This window comes from Neolamprologus multifasciatus, chromosome 5 (genome assembly GCF_963576455.1).
Source record: "Neolamprologus multifasciatus chromosome 5, fNeoMul1.2, whole genome shotgun sequence".
In the NCBI taxonomy this organism is placed as follows: Eukaryota; Metazoa; Chordata; class Actinopteri; order Cichliformes; family Cichlidae; genus Neolamprologus; species Neolamprologus multifasciatus.
Window position 1 is genome coordinate 1,858,166 of NC_140443.1, and position 23,213 is coordinate 1,881,378.

General features: G+C 44.1%; 1 long non-coding RNA gene across 1 annotated transcript; it reads right to left on the reverse strand.

The window, feature by feature from the left end:
* Positions 1-19,215: 19,215 nt before the first annotated feature.
* Positions 19,216-22,400, reverse strand: LOC146517756 (uncharacterized). Its single transcript, XR_014874215.1, has 2 exons — positions 20,836-22,400; positions 19,216-20,675 (listed from the first exon to the last, which is right to left on the reverse strand). It is a non-coding gene; the product is annotated as an uncharacterized LOC146517756 (long non-coding RNA).
* Positions 22,401-23,213: the final 813 nt, after the last annotated feature.

The window sequence follows — 23,213 nt, forward strand, 5'->3', positions numbered from 1 at the left end:
GAAGAGGTGGTGGGACACGCCCACACAGGCACCTTCAGGAGGAGGCCCTGCTAGGGCCGTAACAACGTAAATGCTGCATTTGGGTTTAAATATATTTGTGTTTCACATCCTGAAAGAGCTGTGAAAGAAAACAGGACTATCCGCTCGTGTCCACAGATGACGGCACAATAAGTCATTCATCAGTGCAAAGCTCAGATTTACAGGGAATCACTGACTTACATCAGTTTACTGCTGCGTCATATGAACTACATGGCTGATGTACAGTACTGTGCAAAGGTTTCAGGCAGATGTGAAAGGATGCTTTCAGAAATATAAAGGATTGTTTACTGGCCCCGAATGTATTCTGAAGCAGGACAACAGCCCCAAACATAAAGCCAAAGTCACTGAAGTACTGGAAGTGATGGTCCGGCCCCCACAGAGCCCTGATCTCAGCATCATCGAGTGTGTCAGGACTACATGAAGAGAGAAGGATGTGAGGAAGACGACATCCACAGAAGATCTGTGGTTATTTCTCCAAGATGTTTGGAACAACGTACCTGCCTCCTTTGCTGGCCACACCATGATGCCATTTAGATTCCTCTTTTCTTCAGTTGCTGCATTTTGTTGATAGATGAAAATAAATGATTAACACTTTTATTTTTGAAAGCATTCTTTGTTTACAGCATTTCTTCCACACAGCCCTGTAGCTGTTTGCTACATCATGTGTAGTTCATCCCATCCAAAGTCTTCCGATTTAAAAACAGCAGAAAGGTTTCGTTGGGAAGTCTCGGCTCCCTGCTGTCATTAGATTTCTCAAAATATATAAAAATTTCCAAGCAAAGGACGACAGCAGGACTGCTTTGGATCGTTTTCTAGCCTCATGTTTTTTTCATGAGCCATTTTGAAATGATATTATCTACAAATTTCGAGATGTTTTGAGGACCCCCCACTGAGGTGAATTTCCTCACAGTCCCAGCAGGGGGCTGATGCTTCATACAAAAGGCCCAGAATAGTTAAAACAGTCCAGATCAGCTGAGTGCTTTCACATATATTCAAGTCTAAACATGGAAGACGCTTCACCCGTTGCCTACTGGTGGTGGTCAGAGGGCCCGGTGGTGCCAGTGTCCGGCAGCCTCGCCTCTGTCAGTGCGCCCCAGGGTGGCTGTGGCTACAATGTAGCCACAAGGTATATTGTAGCTACAATGTAGCCACAAGCTACATTGTAGCTACAATGTAGCCACAAGCTATATTGTAGCTACAATGTAGCCACAAGCTACATTGTAGCTACAATGTAGCCACAAGCTACATTGTAGCTACAATGTAGCCACAAGCTATATTGTAGCTACAATGTAGCCACAAGCTACATTGTAGCTACAATGTAGCCACAAGCTACATTGTAGCTACAATGTAGCTGCCATCACCAGTGTGTGGATGGGTGGATGACTGGTTGTGTAAAGCGTTTTGGGGTCCTGTCTTTATCTTGGACAACGTCAACCTCTCCGACACCACCTTGAGGGAGTCCAGCTCCGTCCCCACAACATTACTGGCCTTACGAATCAGTTTATCGAGTCTTTGTATTACGTTTTATTGGCTCGTTGCATATAGATATCAGCACACTGGCCCATCTTACAGTTCAAACCTTCTGTTTGTGACAGACAACCAATCAGAAGAAAACTGCCTTAAAGGGGGAGGAGCTAAAACAGCTAGTTTCAGACTGAAAGATAACTGGAAAGGCTCAGGATAAGATTCTGAAGAAATGTTCAATTTTTATTTTCTGCTTTTATTTAAACTGTTTCGTCCCCCGAGCATAGCAGCTGCTGAAAATCCCAAAGTCGTAAAATGACAAATAAAAACACCACGCTAATCACTGTATCCACCGAGGTTTTTTAAGTAATTACCGATCATTTTATGAGGCAGCGACCCGAAACATGAACAGAAGCAGATTCTCTGTAGGTGGTGAAACAACAGCCACTTCAGAGAGATTACAGCGTCACACCGACAGAGCTCGAGAGAGGCTCAGCAGGAAAAGAAGAACCGGAAGGTCGGTCAGTAACAAAGAGTCTGAGTCACTGAACTGCGACCACAGTGAACTCTGTCCGGGAGCACGGTGGACCTGATGCTTAACTTCCACTCCCAGCGTGCCCGTCGCTGTGCCACGCCGCACCACGCCGCACCACGCCGCACCATCACTCTGATGAGTGAATGGAAAGCAGCTGTGCTGCCTCCCTCAAACGAGTGGTTTCAAAATGCAAATGAGGCGTTTAATGGGCAAGAAGCACACAAAAGAAAACACAAATGAGGAGAGAAAGGACAACAAGGAAGCTTTCATAACACACGCACGACGCACACGTGTGACGTCTTTACTTCCAAATACGTTGTTGCTGTTTCCTGTGGCTGCTAACCGTGAAGAACCACAACCTGCAGGTCTTCTAACATCCACAGGAAGGAGTCTGTCACCACCTGTCATGTTAAACTTTACAGCAAACAAACCACTTTACAGCCTGCTGTAAAACAGATGTTTTAATTTAACTCAGTTCATCTAAATCTGGTCACGTCTGCCTCTGAAAAACAAACATGGCGAAAGTGTAAATGCTACAATTCAGACAGCAAAGCGGTGCGCGACGGTTCCCACCTGTTACACTTCAATTCGTTTAAACAATCCTGCAAACTCATTTTGAGACCGTTAATCACATTCAGCCCAAAGTTGCTGCACACCTGCAAGCTGCTTTGCAACCCAGCTCCTCACTGTCACCTGCTGTGAGGCCGTCCTGCTGCTGCTGCCCTCCAGAGTCAAACCAACAAATATTAATGTTCTGAACAGGAGTCTTTACTGAAATGAACATTAAACCTCAGCACACGATTGCATTTACTTTCTTCTACTGCGCCTATACACGGTACACGGTCTAGAGTCACATTAATTTGCATCTTTACACACACACACACACACACACACACACACACACACACACACACACACACACACACACACACACAGCTGGCTGTGAGCCAGCTCATGTAGTCTGCCTCATCAAAGCACACACACACACACACACACACTTCTCTCTCTCACCAACCAAACAGATAAGGACGAGCGAGTCGCGACAGCAGTAATTACACAGAGATCAGTGCTCGCCGGTGTTTTAAACAACAATTAAAGCAGCCTGTTCACACGAGGACCCTTAACTGACACAAAGCACCTCGACCGCTGGAGATAATTATACAGATGTCACGTCTGCGTCACAGCAGCAGCAGCGGGGGAGGGACAACGATGGGCTCGAGGGGAAATCAGCTGCTAGGCTTTAATTTTCTTTGAGTATTTATAATTTTACAGATGTGTTCTTTACTTCTGCTGCACACAGCTGACGCACCTGCATCCACCACACCCTGATACAGATAACAGCCCTGGTACTCGTACGACACTTTTCTACTCAATATAATCTGATTTTTTAACAATTAGTTTCAGTATACGTGTGTCTTTTTATCTTAAGTGCTTATAAGTTAATTAACAGAGAAGCTGATTGTACCTCGTTTCTAACCATCTGATTTTTTTCCACCAGCTGCTGGAAGTTCTGGATGCTCTTCTGCAGTTAAACAGCAAAAAAAAATCTTATTTATAGAGAAAATAATCCATCAGATTTAATCTGATTCCTCGGGCTGCGACGGGGAGACTGCAGCGCCATCGGGACGGTTTTGTGATTTTTGCTGGAAGAATGTAGGAAATTAATTTTAATGATTGTTGGGAGAGAGACGAGACATGAGCCCCAACATTTCATGCATTCCTGAACTTTCTGGAAATCTGGAGGAGACCCTACTGTGTCCTCAAAGCTCAGGACTGAGGAAGCCAAACAAAACGCTGCGTAAGAGCTGGACAGTTAAAGTTAAAATAAAGAACCAGTGCATGCAAACTGCTTATTAAGTCTGACATCACCATCCATTTGTTCCAGATTCAGTGTGGCCGCTCTCACAGTTTGTACAATAAATTTTAACTTCCAGGCGTGCATGAAAAAGAGGATTTACAAGGTTTCGCATTAGCTAGCTCATTTCCATCTAAAGACGACAGACTCTGCTCTGACTGAACTACGAAGCAAAAGCTTCACGTTTACACTGAAATACCAAAGAATGGTCGTCCCTGCCTTAAACACCAGCTGAATCATAACTGATGGGTTTATGTAGGGGAGACCGGGGTCAGTTGTAACGTGGGTCAGGGCTCCAATCAGGACTAAGTTTCAAATGATGTGACTCATCCTGTACACGCCCAACTCAGTTCTGCTATCACATGTGAAAAATCAGCACATTTTGTCAAACACAGACAATTTAACACGAAAAAAAGTAATTTGTATGCCAAAAAGTAAGTTTTTCTACTTTATTTCCATTTCTAATAGCATTATCTGCTTTGCAGTTAAACTCATCAAACTTAAATGGTGTTATTTGTATGTCTATGAGGATATATTCTGTGTAGGTCTTTAGTGCTAATGTTTTAGCCGTTGGCTGTAATGTTAGCTAGTTCATTGCTATAGGAGTCTGGGTCAGTTGTAACAATAATGCAGATGTTACAACTTACCACACTATTACTTTAACTTATATTAAACAAGTTGGGGCAACGACATCAGCAGAGAGAGGTTCACTGGTCGCTTTTGTATATGCGGTTAATGCCATTGGCAACACAATTCCTCCACTGTTTGTGTTCCCACACATACATTATGCAGACCACTGTGTCAGAGATGGACCAGTAGGAAGTACTGGTAGTGGAAATAAATCAGGATGGGTGCAAGAAACAGATTTCCTCATCTTTCTGAAGCACTTTGCAAACCACACCAAGGTGAGCCGTGATAAAAAGTAATGGGATTGCGATGCTGGTGAACAACTACATTTTTCAGCTTCATTGTTATGTTCAAAATTGGTGCAAGAGTTGTAGGTTATAATGCCCACTGAGCCAATGAGGCCAAACTCAAGGAAGACCAACCAAAATTAATGAAATATTCAGTTGCAGAAAATTCCACCATTTGTCTTTTTTGGGGGGTTGGAATATGTTCAAAAGCTAGATTTCTGCATTCTGTCACACACACACACACACACGCACACACACACACACACACACACACACACACACACACACACACACACACACACACACAGCTACATAAATGGCTCTAAGTGCATTCATGTGTTGAATAAACAAAGATTACATGTTAATGTTTTGTTAGTACCCTTATTTCATTGTGTTACATTTCACCCCAGGATATGTTACAACTAACCCAGACTATGGGGTTAATTGTAACATTTCACTCTTTGTGTTAGAGACCATACCATGCAATGGGTAATTGTGCTGCAGAGAAAATAGCTGCACTATTTAATAGCAGAGACATGTAAATACTTTGCATTACATTTTGAATCCACTACCTTCAAAGAGCTCCAATTTACAGACAGAAATGTCAAAAATGTTACAACTATCCCCGGTCTCCCCTACTGGACAGAAATTCTGCTTTTCCTCACTTCCTGTCTCTCAGCTCCTGCTCCAATCATGGATGCTCATATGAAACATGATTAAAGTCTCACATAATGAGGTTGACATGCGTGTAATCCCCGAGAGAGGAAAACATCAAACATCTGCTCTAAACGCTATTTTTGGATCGTATGATGTCATAGAGAGAATCGCAGACGCGCATCAAGGGGAGGGGCGGCCAAAGATGACTTGACACGCCAAGACCCCGTGTGAGGATTATTCTGAACTGTGAATCATGCAAAGCTACTCTAGGAGAGCCTGAGAACAAAAAGCACGTCCAATCATCTGCTCGTGTCACAACTGACAGCCTCGACTTAAACACAAACAGAGCTGTTAAACAGCCACACAGAAAATTACTGCCAGCGACATTTATAAGTCGACATGGATCAATACGAAGAGACCAAGCGCTGCTGTCGGTTTCAAACCAACGGCGAGGAAGAAAAATGTGGCCAATTAACACGCAGCAACATGGTACCCTGTCCACAGGCTGCAAAATAAGAAAGTGCTTATCTGGAGCTCTGCACAGAAGATACAGGACTCGGTGACACACTATCTGAGCAGGGCTTGGCTTGACTGGGGGTGCTTTGTTCATGCATACGGCCGTTCTGCCTGTAAAAGCAATCAGCACACACAGAGTCAGATGCTCCAAAGGTCTGACTCTGCAATCACAAGACCTTATCCATCAAAAATGACAGGAGGAGGTGGTGGAGGAGGAGGAAGGGAGATATGAGGGGAGGATATGATATATAGGGTTAGTAATAAAAGTGGGGAGGGAAGGGTGGGAATGCTGGTGTGGGTGAGGGCAGCCATGACCTCCTGCTGATTTCCTCACACAGATGCTGCACTGGAAAAAAAAAAAAAGTCTTTATCTTTAAAATGTTGCTCTGGAGGCAGACGCAGCGGCTGCTCATATCCAGCACGCCCAGCAGGGGAGGTTACTCCTGTGTGAGACATTTGCTTTGATATACAGAAAGTTATAAAGAAGAGGACGAACACATACAGGAAGGAAAGAGACGGACAAACACAAACTCTTATAGATATCACGTGAAATCCAGGAGCATCAGTCACTGCTAAAGGGCGCAGAAAGAAGCTGAACAAGGAGAAAAAGTCGGTGAACACAGAGGAGAAATAAAAACTGCTTTTAAGTTGCTGGCTTCACTGCTTTGACTGAAGTCCTGCTCCTCACATACAAGGTCTTAAATAATCAGGCCCCATCTTATCTTAATGACCTTGTAGTACCATATCACCCTATTAGAGCACTTCGCTCCCGCTCTGCAGGCCTACTTGTTGTTCCTAGAGTATTTAAAAGTAGAATGGGAGGCAGAGCCTTCAGTTTTCAGGCCCCTCTTCTGTGGAACCAGCTTCCAGTTTGGATTCGGGAGACAGACACTATCTCTACTTTCAAGATTAGGCTTCAAACTTTCCTTTTTGCTAAAGCATATAGTTAGGGCTGGACCAGGTGACCCTGAATCCTCCCTTAGTTATGCTGCAATAGACGTAGGCTGCCGGGGGATTCCCATGATGCATTGAGTTTTTCCTTTCCAGTCACCTTTCTCACTCACTATGTGTTAACAGACCTCTCTGCATTGAATCATATCTGTTATTAACCTCTGTCTCTCTTCCACAGCATGTCTTTATCCTGTCTTCCTTCTCTCACCCCAACCAATCACAGCAGATGGCCCCGCCCCTCCCTGAGCCTGGTTCTGCTGGAGGTTTCTTCCTGTTAAAAGGGAGTTTTTCCTTCCCACTGTCGCCAAAGTTCTGCTCATAGGGGGTCATATGATTGTTGGGTTTTTCTCTGTATCTATTATTGTACGATCGCCTTGAGGCGACTGCTGTTGTGATTTGGCGTTATATAAATAAGCTTGAAGTGAATTGGAGATAAAACCAACATTATCTCCATCAGTTCCAGCTGTAAGCACCACAGCAGAAGCTCACGGTGGCAGAGAAAAGGTGTGCAACACTACAGGTGTCATCAGATCACAAAGACACATCCAACCGTGGAGCATCACAGGGACAGATCCTGCAGATGTGCCATTAGTTGGAGAGTAAACGGATGCTAAGAAAAGATTTGCAGGAGGAGCAGATGAGAGGACTGAGCTGCTGGATTAAGAGACGATGGATGTTTGGCCTCTCAAGCCAGCAGTTCCTCCTCTAAGCTGCCATCTGTCAGCACAGAGCCTCAGCCTCAGGCTTGGAGGGTATTACTGACCAAAGGATCTGACCTCAAACACTTTCCCAACAAAATAAATGACCCAAAAAGCTCCACGCTTTGCAATTAGATCTCAAATCCACATTAAAACACACTTCAGCCTTCAGAGGAAGAGGTCTGTTCACCTCGATGGAGGATCCACCGACCCACAGCGGTGCACGATCGCACCAACAGCCACCGTATCCTGAAGCCTGACAGCCGAGCAGGTAAAACGCAGAAAACACAATTTCTAAGTTCCTCATTTTGTCCCACTCAGACACCTGTGAGGCACCTGGAGCACTTCCACCAAAGCAGCATCAGGATCAGCTCCAGCATGGAAAACTTACATAAAACAGGAAGTTCGTCACTTACTTATGCATTTGTCTATCTGCTGCTCCTGTAACCTCCATTTACAGGCAGCCAGTTTAGAAACACCTGAGTCAAGTAACCTCTTGATTTAATCACCTCTGCCTGGTTGGCAACAGCGCCCCCCTGTGGTGGGAGGTTTACCAACCAAAGCAGCTGTGAGGTTTTTCTTATTTCTCTCATTTGTGCCTCCTCCTCTCCTCCCGCCTGTGCTCAGGAGGACAGATATGACCAGGCTGTGGGAAACGTGACTGTTCCCGGTATTCCCGTCTCGATCCCAGAGAAGCTTTTATGTTCCTAATCCTTTGACACTTTCAGAGGCGACGCCTCCACTTAGCGCTCATGTAGTTTCACCTAAATTTAAAAAACCTCCCCATCCACCTGCTTCACCCAGTTAGAGGAGCCTCCCAGTCTTTGCTCTTAAGCTGCACTGATGATGATGATCTTGGCTCCTGTCAGCGTCACATTATCGGACTGTTGGCTGTATTTGTAAGTTTACTGAAACACAGGATCATCTGCTCTCCTTCCACTCGGCTCCGACGCGTCCTGTTAGCGCGCTCTGCCCTCGTGTGGCCTGAAAGACTGACAACATGCAGGAAACCCCCAAAACCCACAAGCAGCAGTTAAAGCGACGGAGCTGCAGTTTTACATCAGACAAAATGTGGAACAGATTAAAAATAAATGAAGACGAATGAACCTCAAACTGTGTAAAAATATAAGAGATGAAAATGAACACAGTGCTAACTTTATTTATCAGGCCCTTTATTAATACCACTGTGAAAAGATTGCACATCGTCGGCCTCGCACTGAGGTAATGACAGCACGGGTGCAATGACTCTTTCAGATCCCGCGAAGGATTCTCGGCGCTCTAATGTGCAGCGGGAAATTGTATTCATGGGGGGAAAATGGTCTGGAAAAGCTCAAACGTTTATTACGTCTCGTATAACGACTCGTAATGGATGGCAGCGCGGGTCTGCAAGCCTGTGAGCCTCACTGTGTTTTCCCAGTGAAATGATGTTGAGAGGAGCGCTCGTGTTTACAGATGTCTGAAGCATTAATGCTGCATCGTTAGAGCAGAGACGAATCCGGTGATATCAGCGTTTAAGCTTCTTCTGCATGTGCAACAGGAAGAAGACACATTTCTACTCTTCCTCGTGTGTCATCGTCTTACAAGCTAAGCTGTGGATAAGAAACACGCAGAGTCAGCGAGAACCAGGAGCTCCGTCTTAGGATGCTCAGGTCCAAGTCTGTCGTGGCTCTTGACTAAACATTAAGGTGTTTCTAGAGCGACCCATATTTCCTGGTTTCGTTTTTCTTGTTGTCCCGTCCTTCTTCTTCTTCTAGAGTCTTCGTCTCTATGTTGTGTCTTTAGCTCCTCTGTGTTTCCCTCTCCTATTGTTAAGCTTGTCTGGGTCACTTCCTGTTTTATTTTGAAGCTACCTGGTCTCAGGTGTGTTATGTTCAGTTTTGCTTCCCCGTCAGTCAGATTTGTTCCTGCTGTGTTTCCTGTTGTCCATCCTCTGTGTTTGGTCTTGTCCAAATTCATGGGCTGCATCCTCCTGAGGACCCGGCCTTTGCGGTCTACGTGGGCCGGGTCCTCAGAAGGTCGGGTAGGCTGGAAGTAAACGGCTGTGAAATTGGACGGTCGAGCCTTCAGATTAGCATCACCGCTGTCTCAGTGGAGTTTAATAAACTCGTCCGTCTGCTCCTTGCTGTCTAAAATATAACAGGACACTGGAGGAAACTCTCGACCGTCTCACACTTCTGTTTAATCAGTTTTCTGTTTGACGTTTAGTCAGCTGTGTGAAAACCACCCGATGGATTAATAAAGTTTTATTTTATCTAATCTAATAACTTTAATCGCAGCCAAGCCGATTTACTCACGAACAAACAAAACACTGAAAAAAGCCCAACAATAACATTTTAGGTTGTCTAAGTGACTTATATATTACGTTTAACCCGAGTAGCAAAACTCCGCGGTGATCTGAAAATGATGTGCCGGGAGTTGTGCCGTTCTCGGCGGCTTCAGTGACCCTCGAGCTCCCGGCGAGCTATCGAGCTGGTGGGTAACAGACGTCTCCGAAAACGTCGAAGCACTTTTGCAAATATGCGATATCTTGATAAACCGAGCAGATATTTGATGTTTACACAGCTACTTTCTCGCCTGAAAATATGTTAAAAGTTTATTTTGTGACCCAGAAAGATTAATAAGAGTAATTTTAAAACTTAGTAGCGGCCGCCATTGTTGGAAACTGGAGTTTGGCTGGGCCGCGCTATGAATTCCGGGATATGGTGAGCCACGAAGGACACACCCGACCCATCCTTCAAATTCGGGGAAAAGGAGGACGCATTTGTCGGCTGCATTCGGAGGAGTCTACGAATTTGGACAGCCTTCGGCGCGTCGCTGTGACGTAATCGGTCTACAAATGCGGCCTCAGGAGGAAGCAGCCCATGAATTTGGACACGACCTATTTAAGTCTCCAGTTAACTCTGTTCCTCGTCACATCGTCAGTCTTCATGTCCTCCCACCATGTCATGGTTCAATTTCAATGGACTAAACAAGTATTAGCAGCCAATCACAAGCTTGGCCTCTGATTCAGAGACAGGAAGTACGAACGCAAAACCATAAAAGGAGTAAATCAAAAAAAGGCGGGTCTTATAAGGTCAGAAAAGCCACATTTAACCAGCATCCATCACCAGCTTCCTTCATCTCCTTCCAGGCTGCTCAGAAACCTCCTCTGTTCTGACTGAACGCCATGCTGTGAGCAGGTGGTCACCAGCTCCTTCCTCTTCCTCCCAGCAACCGCCTCCTCTTCCTCATCTTCCCTGCCCTCACGTCTCCACAGCCTGTCAGCTCCAGCTTTGATCACCACGCTCCGTCCTCCTCCTCCTTCATCCTCCTCCTCCTCCTCTCAGACAGCTGTGATATTTAACCACCATTCATCAGCGGCTCGGCCTGCTGAGAAATCTGTGCTGTTGTTTTGTCGGCACGCCACGCTGTGAGCGATCAGTCTCCCTCTCACACTCCTTATTTTCCTTCTTGCCAGCATCTCGCTCCCTTCTTCCTTCCCTCCTCTGATGCTTTCCCAACCCCACCCATTAATCTCCATTTTTATTCCTTTGAAGTCTCCTTCCTTCTTTCCTCAAACCTCGTTTCCAAGTTTCCATGAAAGGAAATCTGGGAAACCTCGATGTTTTTCTTAAAAACACAACTGCAGCACATCCATGGATGGAGCCTGGTTGGTGCACCGTGTGGCCTCTGCTTCACGATATATCAGTCCAGACTACGCTGAGTGCCACTTTTGTCCTTATGTCCAATCATTTGTGTTATCTCTGATTTAAGAGAAACACCAAAGCACCATAAAAACTATTCAGTGGTCGTTCTCGGCCTCTCCAGGTTTCTCTCAGCGCTCTTCGTGTAAAAGACGAAGAGCGCTGTAGAATGGGAGGCAGAGCCTTCAGTTTTCAGGCCCCTCTTCTGTGGAACCAGCTTCCAGTTTGGATTCAGGAGACAGACACTATCTCTACTTTTAAGATTAGGCTTAAAACCTTCCTTTTTGCTAAAGCATATAGTTAGGGCTGGACCAGGTGACCCTGAATCCTCCCTTAGTTATGCTGCAATAGACGTAGGCTGCCGGGGGATTCCCATGATGCATTGAGTTTTTCCTTTCCAGTCACCTTTCTCACTCACTATGTATTAACAGACCTCTCTGTATTGAATCGTATCTGTTATTAATCTCTGTCTCTCTTCCACAGCATGTCTTTATCCTGTCTTCCTTCTCTCACCCCAACCGGTCGCAGCAGATGGCCGCCCCTCCCTGAGCCTGGTTCTGCTGGAGGTTTCTTCCTGTTAAAAGGGAGTTTTTCCTTCCCACTGTCGCCAAAGTGCTTGCTCATAGGGGGTCATATGATTGTTGGGCTTTTCTCTGTATCTATGAAGCGCCTTGAGGCGACATTTGTTGTGATTTGGCGCTATATAAATAAAATTGAATTGAATTGAATTGAATTGAAGCTTATCGGGACTTTTCACAGCGACAGATCGAAAACCCCACAGCAGCAGATTAATGGCCGACCTCAGGATCGTGTCAGACGTTCTCTTGAATGACGTTTGCTTCTTCTTCCTGCTGCACGGTGGCGTTTATCTACACTGTGTCCAGTCAGAAGACGGTGTATACATTACCCTCTTTTTCATGCATGCCTGCATGTTTAGAGACAATCATCCCACGCCACAGCGAGGTGTCCGTGTGCTCGTCAATTTCAATTTCAATTTCAATTTTATTTATATAGCGCCAAATCACAACAAATGTCGCCTCAAGGCGCTTCATAGATACAGAGAAAAGCCCAACAATCATATGACCCCCTATGAGCAAGCACTTTGGCGACAGTGGGAAGGAAAAACTCCCTTTTAACAGGAAGAAACCTCCGGCAGAACCAGGCTCAGGGAGGGGCGGCCATCTGCTGCGACCGGTTGGGGTGAGAGAAGGAAGACAGGATAAAGACATGCTGTGGAAGAGAGACAGAGATTAATAACAGATACGATTCAATACAGAGAGGTCTGTTAATACATAGTGAGTGAGAAAGGTGACTGGAAAGGAAAAACTCAATGCATCATGGGAATCCCCCGGCAGCCTACATCTATTGCAGCATAACTAAGGGAGGATTCAGGGTCACCTGGTCCAGCCCTAACTATATGCTTTAGCAAAAAGGAAGGTTTTAAGCCTAATCTTAAAAGTAGAGATAGTGTCTGTCTCCTGAATCCAAACTGGAAGCTGGTTCCACAGAAGAGGGGCCTGAAAACTGAAGGCTCTCCCTCCCATTCTACTTTTAAATACTCTAGGAACAACAAGTAGGCCTGCAGAGCGAGAGCGAAGTGCTCTAATAGGGTGATATGGTACTACAAGGTCATTAAGATAAGATGGGGCCTGATTATTTAAGACCTTGTATGTGAGGAGCAGGATTTTGAATTCAATTCTGGATTTAACAGGAAGCCAATGAAGGGAAGCCAAAACAGGAGAAATATGCTCTCTCTTTCTAGTCCCTGTCAGGACTCTTGCTGCAGCATTTTGGATTAACTGAAGGCTTTTCAGTGAGTTTTTTGGACATCCTGATAATAATGAATTGCAGTAGTCTAGCCTGGAAGTAATAAATGCATGAACTAGTTTTTCAGCGTCACTCTGAGACAGGATATTTCTAATTTTAGAGATGTTGCGCAAATGGAAGAACGCAGTCTTACATATTTGTTTAATATGTGCGTTGAAGGACATATCCTGGTCAAAAATGACTCCAAGGTTCCTCACAGTGTTACTGGAGGCCAAGGTAATGCCATCCAGAGTAAGAATCTGGTTAGATACCATATTTCTAAGCTTTTCAGCGCCGAGTACAATGACCTCAGTTTTATCTGAGTTAAGAAGCAGAAAGTTAGTGGCCATCCAAGTCTTTATGTCTTTAAGACATTCCTGCAGTTTAACTAATTGGTGTGTGTTATCTGGCTTCATGGACAGATAGAGCTGGGTGTCATCTGCATAGCAGTGAAAATGTATGCTATGTCTTCTAATGATGCTGCCTAGGGGAAGCATGTATAATGTAAACAGAATTGGTCCTAGCACCGAACCCTGTGGAACTCCATAATTAACCTCAGTGTGTGAAGAGGACTCTCCATTTACATGCACAAATTGGAGTCTATTAGATAGATATGATACAAACCACTGCAGTGCAATACCTGTAATACCTACAGCATGTTCTAATCGCTCTAATAGAATATTATGGTCAACAGTATCGAATGCTGCACTAAGGTCAAGAAGGACAAGCACAGAGATGAGTCCACTGTCAGAGGCCATAAGAAGATCATTTGTAACCTTCAATAAAGCTGTTTCTGTGCTGTGATGAACTCTGAAACCTGACTGAAACTCTTCAAATAAACCATTCCTCTGCAGATGATCTGTTAGCTGTTTGACAACTACTCTTTCAAGGATTTTTGATATGAAAGGAAGGTTGGAGATTGGCCTATAATTAGCTAAGACTGCTGGGTCTAGAGATGGCTTTTTGAGTAAAGGTTTAACTGCAGCCACCTTGAAGGCCTGTGGTACATAGCCGATTATTAGAGATAGGTTGATCATATATAAGATCGAAGAATTAATCAATGGCAGGACTTCTTTGAGCAGTTTTGTAGGAATGGGGTCTAAAAGACACGTTGATGGTTTGGAGGAAGTAATTATTGAAGTTAACTCAGAAAGATCGATTGGAAAAAAAGAGTCTAACTTAACATCAATGGAACTAAGAGTAGCTGTAGATAATATTAGATCTGTGGGATGATTATTGGTAATTTTTTCTCTAATGATAAAAATTTTATTTGTGAAGAAGTTCATGAAGTCATCACTAGTTAACGTTAAAGGGATGGTTGGCTCAAAAGAGCTCTGACTTTTTGTCAGCCTGGCTACAGTGCTGAAGAGAAACCTGGGGTTGTTCTTATTTTCTTCAATCAGTGATGAGTAGTAAGCTGTTCTGGCTTCGCGGAGGGCTTTCTTATAAAGCAACAAACTATTTCTCCAGGCTAAATGATGATCCTCTAAATTTGTGACACGCCATTTCCTCTCCAGATTACGAGTCATCTGCTTTAGGGTACGTGTTTGAGAATTATACCACGGGGTCAGGTACTTCTGATTAGAGACCTTAGTTTTCACTGGAGCTACAGTATCCAGAGTCGTACGTAGTGAGGAGGTGAAATTATTAACAAGATAATCGACCTCTGTTGGGGTAGCGTTCAGATAGCTGCTCTGCTCTGTGTTGGTACAGGGCATTGACGATGATAACAGTGGCTGGATTATATTCTTAAACTTAGTTACAGCGCTTTCAGAAAGACATCTACTTTGATAAAGTCCACTCTCCACTGCTGCGTAATCAATTATTGTAAATGTAAATGTTATCAAGAAATGATCAGACAGGAGAGGGTTTTCAGGAAACACTGTTAAATGTTCAGTTTCTATGCCATATGTTAAAACAAGATCTAGAGTGTGATTAAAGTGGTGGGTGGGTTCTTTTACATTTTGAGAGAAACCAATTGAGTCTAACAACAGATTAAATGCCATGTTGAGGCTGTCATTTTTAGCATCTACATGGATGTTAAAATCACCCACAATAATTATTTTATCTGAGCTCAGAACTAAATTAGATATAAAGTCTGAGAAATCAGACAGAAACTCTGTGTAAGGCCCAGGTGGACGATAGATGATAACAAGTAAGACTGGTTTCTGAGTTTCACAGCTGGGGTGGACGAGGCTAAGCATCAGGCTTTCAAATGAATTAAAAGTCTGTCTTGGTCTTTCATTAATTAATAGACTGGTGTGAAAAATTGCTGCCACACCACCCCCTCGACCTGTGCTTCGAGATTTCTGGTAGTTAGAATGACTCGGGGGTGTTGATTCATTTAAACTAACATAATCATCCTGCTGCAACCAGGTTTCTGTAAGGCAGAGTAAATCAATTTGTTGATCAATTATTAAGTCATGTACTAACAGAGACTTGGAGGAGAGAGACCTAATATTTAATAATCCACATTTCACTGTTTTACTCTTTGGTTCAGATGTGGATACTGTATTGTTCTTTCTTTGTGATTGTTTAAGTTGTTTGTTGCTGGTTTTTAGTTTGTTTTTTGTCTTTTTGGAAGCAGACACAGTCTCTATGGAGATGGGTTTTTGGGGGGGTAGCAGGAGGAGAGAAGCTGCAGAGAGGCGTGTAAGACTGCAACTCTGCTTCCTGGTCCCAACTCTGGATAGTCATGTTTTGAGGGGTTTAATAAATTTGTCGATATTTCTAGAAATGAGAGCTGCTCCATCCAAAGTGGGATGGATGCCGTCTCTCCTAACAAGACCAGGTTTCCTCCAGAAGGTTTGCCAATTATCTATGAAGCCCACATCGTTTCTGGGACACCACTCAGACAGCCAGCAATTTAAGGAGAACATGCGGCTAAACATGTCACTCCTGGTCTGATTGGGGAGGGGACCAGAGAAAACTACAGAGTCCGACATTGTTTTGGCAAAGTTACACACCGATTCAATATTGATTTTAGTGACCTCCGATTGGCGTAACCGGGTGTCATTACTGCCGACGTGAATTATGATTTTATTGAATTTACGTTTACCCTTAGCCAGCAGTTTTAAATTTCCTTCAATGTCGCCTGCTCTGGCCCCTGGAAGACAATTGACTATGGTTGCCGGTGTCTCTAGCTTCACATGTCTGAGAACAGAATCACCAATTACCAGAGTTTGACCCCCGGCGGGTGTGTCACCGAGTGGGGAAAAACGGTTAGACACATGAACGGGTTGGTGGTGTACCTGGGGCTTCTGTTTAGGACTATGCTTCCTCCTCACTGTTACCCAGCCTTTCCCCAGCTGCTTGGGGTCTGCCGGGGAACAGCTAGCGGGGCCTACGCTATCTTTCGGCTGCACCAGCTACAGGGGCCTGGCTAGCTAAGGGTGAGAGCAGGGTGCAAAGCCGAGTCTCCAATTCAGTAATCCTGGCCTCCAGAGCTGCAAATATGCTACATTTGTTACAGATATCATTACTGCTAAAGGAGGCCGAGGAGTAACTAAACATCTGACACAATGAGCAAGAAAGTGCAGAAGGGGCAGGTGAAGTAGCCATGGTGCTAACGGGTCGGCTACGAGCTAAGCTAGCGAAACAGTACAGAGACAGTGAGTGAATACTATAAATTAGGTAGTGAGTACACAGAAAGTGTGCTTCGGATGAAGCACGTGAAGATTATACTGTGAAAAAAGAATGTATTTAAAAGTTGTTAATTAAACTGCTAAGCAAATAAGCTACTCAGAAACACCACTGTGTTTGAGCAGGAACAGGAAGCGATACTATACCACAGAGCGAGCGAGCGAACACCAAGTGTGAATTCGTCCACAGAATTCAGTCATCATCCAGCGGCTGTTTGCCTGAACTGTGCTCGACGCCACATTTGTCAACCTGTGAACTGTGATGAGATGTTACTGTTGTGTGTTCATGCTAGCGATCAGTGGACTCTGTCTGTAAGCTAACATTAGCCAGTGTTGCTCACTGACGCTTTCATGCACTGGGACGTGTGAGCGTCAGTGATGTGTGGATCGATCCTGAAATATCGATTCCTCCGATACCAATCATTTATGTTCTAGAATCGATTCTCACATTAAAATATCGATATTTTAGTAATTTAGAGTAAATTTGTAGTTTATCATTAACAGGAACACAGTGGAAAGAAACTATAACATTCGGATTGTCTACATTCAAAGGAACTACTTCCTCTTCCACCTTTCATAGTCATGTGTGAAATATGGCTGTCTGTCTCGCAGCCCCTTGGTGTGCGCACTCACAACAATGGCTGAGCGTAATTGGAGTCATGTGCGAACCTATTTTACCTCCACAAACAGCTGAGACGTGGTTTGCGATACATGTGGCAAAAAAAGTGAGGTGTCGTGGCCGTACATGCCAACCTTGAGACCTCAGAATTAGGGAGACAATTCAAAAGGGCTGTTGGGGGGGGGGGGGGGGGGTGGGGGTAAATACATTTTACAGGGTTTATTTATCGGATAAAATACGTTAAATGTCACCGTTATTATTGGCCGGCCTGGAAACAGCGGGGCTGTCCAAACTCAGAGGCTGCTTAATATTAAAACTAAGCAGCTGCAGTCGTTGTTGGAAACTGGAATTTGCTGCGCTGCACTATGAATTCTGGGATATGGTTTTTCAATTTTGTTGTCCGGGTGGAAAATCGGGAGAAATTCGTGAGAATGGTGGCTCCGGGAGATTTTCGGGAGGGGCATTGAAATTTGGGATTCTTCCGGAAAAATCGGGAGGGTTGGCTTCCCAAGAGAGAGTCAATATGACTTAAGGGGAACAGATTTCTTTAAAAAAAACAAGATAAGGACAAATATAAAGCAGAGATGTGTTTCTGTTAGAGGAGTTAACCTGTGGAATAGTTATGACAGTGATTTAAAAAGGTGTAGTTCATTTTCCTTGTTTAAAAATATGTTTAAAAATAGAGTATTAGAAAAATATATATATCAAGAATGAAAAGAGCAAAAAAAACAAAAAAAACAAAAAACAAAAAAACCTCTTGATTCTTTTGCTTTGATGTAGTTACTTACTAAGGTGGAAAGTTTTTTGTTTTTTTGTTTTTTTCTTGTTTGTTTGTTTGTTTGTTTTGTTTTTGCTTTGTTTGCCTTCTCTCACCCCAACCGGTCGCAGCAGATGGCCCCGCCCCTCCCTGAGCCTGGTTCTGCTGGAGGTTTCTTCCTGTTAAAAGGGAGTTTTTCCTTCCCACTGTCGCCAAAGTGCTTGCTCATAGGGGGTCATATGATTGTTGGGCTTTTCTCTGTATCTATGAAGCGCCTTGAGGCGACATTTGTTGTGATTTGGCGCTATATAAATGAAATTGAATTGAATTGAATTGAATTGTTGGGCTTTTCTCTGTATCTATGAAGCGCCTTGAGGCGACATTTGTTGTGATTTGGCGCTATATAAATGAAATTGAATTGAATTGAATTTTATTATTTGCTTCGAGCCCTGTGTACAGGAGCTGCATGCTAAAAGATCTTTTGTTAAAAGGGTTGGCGTAATAAGCAAATGCTTCAGCCAATACCTTTTGATTAGCCTTGTCTCATGCTTTCTTGCTTTGTGGTAAATCTTTGTTCTGTCTTCACTGAGATATTTGAATGCTAATCAATAAAAAACATATCACTTCACTTCACTTCAACATCACTAACCTTGTCAAACACCTCAGAGTAAATCATATCACAGAATATGACGAACGTATGTTGAGGCGAACTGAAGAGGAGGAGAGGGACAGGTGCTGATAGGGCGAGACAGACGTCTCTCACAGAGTCCTTTAGTGCTGCAGGCAACGTGTTCAAATAGGCACAACTTCAGTTTTTTTATTTCTATATGATGAACTCTGCATTATTAAGTGATAAGAACAAGTAATCTGATGTCCTGTAATCATTATGACGCTATAATTTGAGATACAATAAATAAAATAAGTTTTTGTACAAAGTATCGGATCAGTAACGTCGATACCACCCTGAATTTTACTTGGTATCGGATCGGAAAGGAAATCAGTGGTATCGCACATCACTAGTGAGCGTCAGTTTCATGGGAAACCTGATCCGAGTCCTTTAGGCAGAAGTCTGTTAGAGGCAGACTGTGGTAATAAAGACATTATGAATGAATACATGAAAATCTGTGTTCTGTTGCTTGTTCGTCTTGTTGAGCTTCACGATATCTCCTGATTTATAAGTGATCAATAAAAACCTCGTCACTGCTGCGCGGGACAGGAATCTGTGTTCATTTTGGTTCATTTTAGCCAGTTTGATCCATTAAAATCAGCCTGACTTATGTTCCTCGTTCCTCTATGACGATCGCGTCTCTTCATCTTCATCTCGACTCTGCTTACATCCTCTCCAGCGTCTTCCTCCTTCTGCTTTTCCCTGGCACAGGCTTACTGTTTCTCTCTCTCCTTCTGCTCTCGCACTTTGATCAGCAGACATCCGCCCTCCTCTTCCTCCTCCCACTCCTCAAGTCTCATCCTTCTACCTCACAGCACAGCCTTGTGTTTTTTTCATGCACATCTATTCCCGACTTCCCTGCTCTTCTTATTCTCCTTAAACCTGTTCAGCTGTCTTTTCTTCTCCTCATATCAAAATGTTTTTAGTTTCCATCGTCTCGTAACAAGCGCCGCCTCCTCCATCACCCTGTGCTCTGCACGGCAGACAGCTGTGATATTTAGGGAGCATTCATCAGCAGTGAGCTCATCCCTCTTCAGGGCTTGTTAGAAATCTCTTGTGCTGCTCCGTGTGTGATGTCGAGCACGTCGTCTCTCTGCTCGCAGCAATGTTTCAGATGAAACATGAAGTCTGAAAATGTCTCCCACTGTCCACTTCTACTTCACTTGTGTCATAGATTTACCTCACTTCGTTTACAGCCGGATAAGAGACCCAGACACGGAAGCTGTTTGATTCTCCTTCGAATGAAATGGTAAATGGCCTGTATTTGTATAGCGCTTTTACTAGTCCCACCTAAGGACCCCAAAGCGCTTTACACACCCAGTCATCCACCCATTCACACTGGAGGCAGCTACAGTTGTAGCCACAGCTGCCCTGGGGCGCACTGACAGAAGTGAGGCTGCCATATTGCGCCATCGGCCCTTCTGGCCAACACCAGTAGGCGGTAGGTGAAGTGTCTTGCCCAAGGACACAACGACCGAGACTGTCCGAGCCGGGGCTCAAACCGGCAACCTTCCGATTACAAGACGAACTCCCAACTCTTGAGCCACGATCGCCCGGAAAGCAGCTCTATTCTCCTAAAACTCTCACAGACACGTCACGTTCAGTTTGATTCCAGCTGCCACAATCCAGATGTGAGACCACTACCCCTGCACCGACGAGTTCAACAGAAGCTTTCGGGGCAGTTTAACTCCCTGAAAGTAGCTTTTTTGGGAGAAATGTGAAGGTATGTTGTGCTGTCCTCGCCCTGAGTCTCTTAGTTTCACCAGCTAGACAGCGAGATAACGATGCTCCAATAACCAGACTTATTTCCTTTTTGCGCTGATTTATTGAAGAATGGCCTCTGACCATTGCCTTCTCTTTGACCATCGTAAAACTGAAAGTACAAAATACTGTATTAGCTAGCTAACATTGTAAACTAGCTTGTTACACTCTTACTGCAAGCTAACAAGATAAAACTTTCAAATGTACAAATTATCGAACCATTTTTACACAAAACAAAAGATAATAATAATTTTATCGACACTCATACTTACAGACATATCTTGTCCAAGGCAACAACATTTTAAGGTCCGTATCAGCTTAGAACAATAACATTACGGTATCACTTTCCGCCATCTTTTATTTCTTCTTCACGTTCTCATTTTTCCTTTCCCAAAGTAACTGAACCCATATTACAAAGCAGCCACTAGAGGGAGCTCTAGGGCAGTTTACAACTATAATATCCCATTTAAGTTATAAAAGGCAGAACATATGTGGTTTATTATTATTATTATTTAATAAAAACTAAATGACACATTCTGAATGAGGAGGGTCAGAGTTAGGTTGTCAGCGATGTGTGTGGTTCAGAATTGTTTACAACACTTCGAAGTAACTGTTGTTGTTAATTGGTGCTATAGCATTAAATTGAATTAAACTGAACAGACCCTACAATATTAAAGATATGACAAGACAAAGATACGCTGTGGAGCAGAGCCACAGATTAATAATAACTAATGATTAAAAGCAGAGCGGCGTATAAACACATAGTGAGTGAAGAAGAAACACCCAGTGCATCATGGGAATCCCCCGGCAGCCTACACCTACTGCAGCATAACTAAGGGAGGATTCAGGGTCACCTGGTCCAGCCCTAACTATGAGCTCAGTGTTGATGGAGAAGTTTACAGAAGGTTCGACGGAGCTTCTCTGTGTCTTTGTGGATCAGAGAGCAGATGATTGTCTGCAGAGAGAAGAACTGTGGTACTAAGTGTGTGAGCGTGGTGCAGGTGTACGAGGACAGAGAGACAGGTTTAGGTGTGGAGCGGGTGGAGACGATTGTCGGGTGATGTGTGACAGAAGGAGAGCAGCAAGAGTGAAAGAGAAGGTTTAAAGATGGTGGTGAGAGATGTTGTGATGGTTGGGAGAGGGTGGAGGCCGAGCTGAAGATGTTCACTGAGCAGCATGGATCAGAAATGAGTCCATCAGAGGGATGGAGAGGAGAGGCTGAGAGGGTTTGGACATGTGCAGAGGAGGGAGGGTGGATGTGATGGACAAGGGAGCTGCCAGGCAGGAAGAGGAGAATGGGTGTAGTGAAGGACATCCAGAGGGTTGGTGTGACAGAGGAGGATGCTGGGATAGGAGATGGAGGCAGATGATCTCCTGTGACGAGCCCTAAAAGGAGGAGCTAAAATAATAATAATAATAATAATAAAGAGAAGAAGAAGCCATTGTTGAAGTAGCTGAGAACCAAAGAAAGAAGAACAGAGAACAGTCGATGTTTCCAACACTCTGATTTTCACAGAGCTCGTCTGGCATTTCTTACTCGTTCCCTGAATAGATTTCATTGACTCTCCAGACTCCACATTAACATTTCCTCCGTTTCCCACCTGCAGAAGCAGCTGATGGTGGTGCTGTCAGAGAGACCGAGCAGGACTGATAACGAGAGGAAACCAGGGAGATATCTTTCAGCCGGCGCAATCTGGAGAAACTCGGAATCACCCGCAGAGCAACAGATGAGCTGAATTTAGTCCACAGACTCCACAGCAGCCGCGCTTCTGCACAGACGATGATGCATAAGTTAGTAAAGGAATAGGTCGAGTGTTCCCAACACGGACAGTTTTGTAAAGGGTCCAAAACGACATCAGCCAAACAAAACCTCATTTAAGATTAACATATTTGACCTAACAGACACGGGTGGATGTAGAACACGAGCTAACCCTCACCTCGCACAAAAACAAACACAACAAATAGTAAAAAAATTGTGTAACAAGTACACAAAGGTTGGCTTTTCCCAGTTCGTGTCCCCTGCTTTCAGTCCACTGATGGATTCTTCCATTTCCTGCTGATCTTCTGTAAAAAATGAAATATGTGCACCCACCTCAAACAACAGTGACATGAAAATATGTGAATATTTTAGTGTTAAGATGCTAAAGAAATACCAACATTGAAGGGCAGGAGTGGATGAAGTGTAACGTGAGCTGTGGACGGGAAAGAAAGATGTGACAGTTTCAGGTAGCAGGAAACACAGAAAGGTCAGCAGGAAACAGCTTGAATATCTGAGAGCACACGCCAAAGGAGAGGAAGCACGGGACTGATCACACAGGCGTGAGCGGCGAGGGATCATCACACGAGAGGGACAACAACAGCCACCCTGGAGGAGGAGATCAGCGACAGACTGCCGGCCCTCCATAACACACCAGACAATCTGAAGAGCAGTTTCAGCAACAGGTTCCTTCAACCTGACTGTCGGGAACGTTACAGGACGTCGTTCCTTCTGCAGACGGGTCAGATCCACACATGTGGAACAGGATTAACCTCAGTGCATCCTGTCACTTTGTACAACACATACTTTTATATTTATATTTATATCTCTGTTTTTATCTCTTTATCTTAATATTTATCTATCATAACTCGGTAACTCTCATTTCATATGAAT